Raw genomic sequence first — 5,026 nt, 5'->3', positions numbered from 1 at the left:
GTCTGTGGCCATATCACCCTGCGTGCACCTGATCTCGTCTGATGTGGGAAGCTAAGCAGGGTCAGGCCTAGTTAGTACTTAGATGGGATTCCGCCTGGGAATCCTGGGTGCTGTGGGCTTTAAAACAAAACAAAACAAAACAAAAACGGACCTCTCCTTCCTGCAGGAAAGGGAGCACTAGACTGCCACTAGAGGGCAGTCAAGAAGTACTTATAATGTCAGAAGTACAGGATCCTTTCTTGATCAAAACTCTTCACAGTGTAGGGATAAAGGGTCCATACCTAAGTACCATCAAAGCCATCTATGAAAAACCCACAGCAAATATCATTCTCAATGGAGAAAAACTGAGAGCTTTCCCTCTAAGGTCAGGAACACAGCAGGGATGTCCACTCTCACCGCTGCTATTCAACATAGTACTAGAAGTCCTAGCCTCAGCAATCAGACAACAAAAAGAAATAAAAGGCATCCGAATCAGCAAAGAAGAAGTCAAACTCTCACTCATTGAAGATGATGTGATACTTTATGTAGAAAATCCAAAAGACTCCACTCCAAAACTGCTAGAACTCATACAGGAATTCAGTGAATTGTCAGGATATAAAACCAATGCACAGAAATCTGGATTGCATTTCTATACACCAACAGCAAGACAATGAAAGAGAAATTAAGGAGTTAGTGTCTTTTACAATTGCACCCCAAACCATAAGATACCTAGGAATAAACCTAACCAAAGAGGCAAAGAATCTGTACTCAGAAAACTATAAAGTACTCATGAAAGAAATTGAGGAAGACACAAAGAAATGGAAAAATGTTCCATGCTCATGAATTACAAGAACAAATATTGTGAAAATGTCTATGCTACCTAAAGCAATCTACACATTTAATGCAATCCCTATCAAAATACCATCCATTTTTTTTTCAAAGAAATGGAACAAATAATCCTAAAATTTATATGGAACCAGAGAAGACCCCAAATAGCCAGAGGGATGTTGAAAAAGAAAGCCAAAGTTGGTGGTATCACAATTCTATACTTCAAGCTCTATTACAAAGTTGTCATCATCAAGACAGCATGGTACTGGCACAAAAACAGACACATAGATCAATGGAACAGAACAGAGAGCCCAGAAATAGACCCTCAACTCTATCGTCAACTAATCTTTGACAAAGCAGGAAAGAATGTCCAATGGAGAAAAGACAGTCTCTTCAACAAATTGCTTTGGGAAAATTGGACAGCCACATGCAGAAGAATGAAACTGGACCATTTCCTTATACCACACACAAAAATAGACTAAAAAATGGACAAAAGACCTCAATGTGAGCAAGAATCCATCAAAATTCTTGAGAACACAGGCAGCAATCTCTTTGACCTCAGCCACAGCAATTTCTTCCTAGAAACATTGCCAAAGGCAAGGGAAGCAGGGAAAAAATGAACTATTGGTACTTCATCAAGATCAAAAGCTTTTGCACAGCAAAGGAAACAGTAAACAAAACCAAAAGACAATGGACAGAATGGGAGAAGATATTTGCAATGACATATCAGATAAAGGGCTAGTACCCTAAATCTATAAAGAATAATCAAACTCGGGGCACCTGGGTGGCTCAGTGGGTTAAACCGCTGCCTTCAGCTCAGGTCATGATCTCAGGGTCCTGGGATCGAGCCCCGCATCGGGCTCTCTGCTCAGCAGGAAGCCTGCTTCCTCCTCTCTCTCTCTCTGCCTGCCTCTCTGCCTACTTGTGATCTCTCTCTGTGTGTCAAATGAATAAATAAAATCTTAAAAAAAAAAAGAATAATCAAACTCAACACCCAAAGAACAAACAATCCAATCAAGAAATGGGCAGAGGACATGAACAGACATTTCTGCAAAGAAGACATCCAGATGGCCAACAGACACATGAAAAAGTGTTCAACATCACTCGGCATCAGGGAAACACAAATCAAAACCACAATGAGATACCACCTCACACCAGTCAGAATGGCTAAAATTAACCAGTCAGGAAACGACAGATGCTGGCAAGGATGCAGAGAAAGGGGAACCCTCCTACACTGCTGGTGGGAATGCAAGCTGGTGCAGCCACTCTGGAAAACAGCATGGAGGTTCCTCAAAAAGTTGAAAATAGAGCTACCTTATGACCCAGCAATTGCACTACTGGGTATTTACCCTAAAGATACAAATGTAGTGATCCGAAGGGGCACATGGATCTGAATGTTTATAGCAGCAATGTCCACAGTAGCCAAACTATGGAAAGAACCTAGATGTCCATCAGCAGATGAATGGATAAAGAAGATGTGGTATATATACACAATGGAATACTATGAAGCCATCAAAAGAAATGAAATCTTGCCATTTGCAATGACGTGGACGGAACTAGAGGGCATTATGCTGAGCGAAATAAGTCAAACAGAGAAAGACAATTATCATATGATCTCCCTGATATGAGGAATTTGAGAGACAGGGTGGGGGGTTTGGGGTGTAAGGAAGGAAAAAAATGAAACAAGGTGCGATCAGGAGGGAGACAAACCATAAGAGACTCTTAATCTCACAAAACAAACTGAGGGTTGCCGGGGGGAGGTGGGTAGGGAGAGGGTGGTTGGGTTATGGACATTGGGGAAGGTATGTGCTATGGTGAGTGCTGTGAAGTGTGTAAACCTGACGATTCACAGACCTATACCCCTGGGGGATAAAAATACATTATATGTTTATAAAAATAATTAATAAAAAAGTTTTAGAAACCTTTGTGACTTTGGAATAAAAGCAGTTCACAAAAAGAAAATATTAATAAAGGATACTTTATAAAAATTAAAAAAAAGAAATACTTACAATGTCAGTGCATCATGAAGCCAAAATTGCTCTTAAACCAAGAAACTGAAACATGTAGGAAATAATAAAACAGAGCAAGAGCAATCATCCAGTGGTCATTATTGAATATAGTTAACACTACCAAACTGTATGTTTAAAAATGCCTAAGAGGGTACCATTTGTATGATGTGTATTTCACCACCACTGAGAGAGAGACAGAGATAGTCTTCAGGACGAACCGTCCACATTGCCAGCTTCAGCTCACAAGATGTGGAGAGAAGTGGAGGGATATAGGCTGGCCCATCACAGGGGCTGTTGAGCCTCTTCTCTGGGGCACACACACTTACACATACATGTACTTTTATTCTGGTATTTCTTTACCCTAGTTTTCCAAAGCCAACTGTTTTAGAACCTCCTCTTTCCATAATTAGTTAGTTCATTCGCTATTTACTGACTACCTCTTTATTTCAGGCACCTTGGAAGGCTCTGGAAGACAGCTGTGAATGAGTTTCTGCCTCAAGGTGTCCAGAGAAGATAATTCTTTCTGTTTGGGGCCTTGAAGGTCCTGCATCTCCTTCATTTCATTGCCAAGTGGGCCACTTAGAGCTGTTTCTCAAGCGTTCTCTTGAGAAGGTGGGGAGACAAGAAAGAAAGAGGGAGAAGGGAGAAGGGCTACAGAACCACAGAGCGACCTAGGGTTACCCTGACAACAAGATCAGAGGAAAACGGCCAAGCCCTGAAGGTGCCAGGGCTGGACTCAGCCTTGGCCAACTCTCCATGGAAGGATGTTACCTTTTGACTCTAACAGAAGTTCACTGAAGTGACTCTTTGAAATCCAAAGGAAGAGGGGCCCACGCTTTGAGGAACTCATCCCACGTCTACTCCAGCCTTGTTCCGATTCTGTAGGAACACAGGATGTCCTCACTCCAGAGACTGGCTGAGACCTCTGGAGGCGGTGTAGGGTATATGGGGAAGGGTTTGGCTTAAGAATCAAACAAGTCTCGGGACGCGTGGATGGCTCAGTGGGTTAAAGCCTCTGCCTTCAGCTCAGGTCATGATCCCGGGGTCCTGGGATCGAGCCCCACATCGGGCTCTCTGCTCAGCCTGCTTCCTCCTCTCTTTCTGCCTGCCTCTCTGCCTACTTGTGATCTGTCTGTCAAATAAATAAATAAAATCTTAAAAAAAAAAAGAATCAAACAAGTCTTAGTTAAAACTCAGGCTGTGCCTCATGGTATCTGTAACCTTGTGCAATGTTTGTATGTCTGAGCCCTACTATCTTCACTTATAAAATGGAAACAATAATATTAGTAGCTCCTCAAGGGCTGTTGTAAGGCTGACATTATAAAATGTACGTGAAGTTCTCACTCAGCACAGTGCCTCACACGCAGTAAGCGCACAATAATGCTGGCTTACAAAATATGAGCTGAACTGGAACTCAGAGTGCACCTTACCCAACTCCAGTCTACAGATGGGAGGCCCAGTAGCTTAGTAATGGTGGAAAGATGGTAGATTTTGGAGTCAGACCTAATTCGAATCCTGACTCTACCACTGGGATTTAGGAAGTTACCTTAATCTCTCTAAACCTCAGTTTCCTCATCTGTGGAATGGGACAATCAGGTTGTTCTGAGGACTAAATGGGAGCTATTCTGTAAAACACCTGGTACCGGGGCCTGGCATACAGTAGTTGCCCAATAAAATGTTCCTTTGTGTCCTTTCTTTTCTTTGGTTGTCCAGAGTCATATTTGGTCCTAACTAACTTCCTTCCTTCCTCCCTCCCTCCCCTCTTTTTACCCCTTCCTTCCTTCCTTCCTTCCTAGTAAGATCCATTCCCAGTATGGAGCCCACTGTGAGGCTTGAACTCATGACCCCGAGATCAAGACCTGAGCTGAGATCAAGAGTCAGACACTCAACTGAATGAACCACCCAGGTGCCCTGGTCCTGACTTTAAAAATGCAGGGCTCAGCGAGTTCATGGTGACACTCATGAGGCAAACATGGAAGTCAAGCGTATCTCAACTCAAATCCAGTTCCTGACCTTGGGCAAGTTACTGATCCTTTTCTGCTGCATTTAACTTGTCTGTAAAATGAGAATAATAATAGTACCTACCTAGCTCCTGGTGCTGGTGTGAGGATCCAGCTCTTTCGAAGTGTCCCATAAATGTTTATTTCATGTCCTGCAACCATGGCTCTGATCTAGAAGAGACTCTCAGGTAGATAAGTAGTAATACCCAT

The 5,026-nt window shown here is 42.7% G+C and overlaps 1 pseudogene; it reads left to right on the top strand.

The window, feature by feature from the left end:
- Positions 1-119, top strand: LOC123955798 (annotated as a pseudogene).
- The last annotated feature ends 4,907 nt before the right edge of the window (positions 120-5,026 follow it).

This window comes from Meles meles, chromosome 13 (assembly GCF_922984935.1).
Source record: "Meles meles chromosome 13, mMelMel3.1 paternal haplotype, whole genome shotgun sequence".
NCBI classification, from domain to species: Eukaryota; Metazoa; Chordata; class Mammalia; order Carnivora; family Mustelidae; genus Meles; species Meles meles.
The sequence above is the reverse complement of the archived record's forward strand: the minus strand, read 5'-3'. Positions and strand labels throughout refer to the sequence as shown.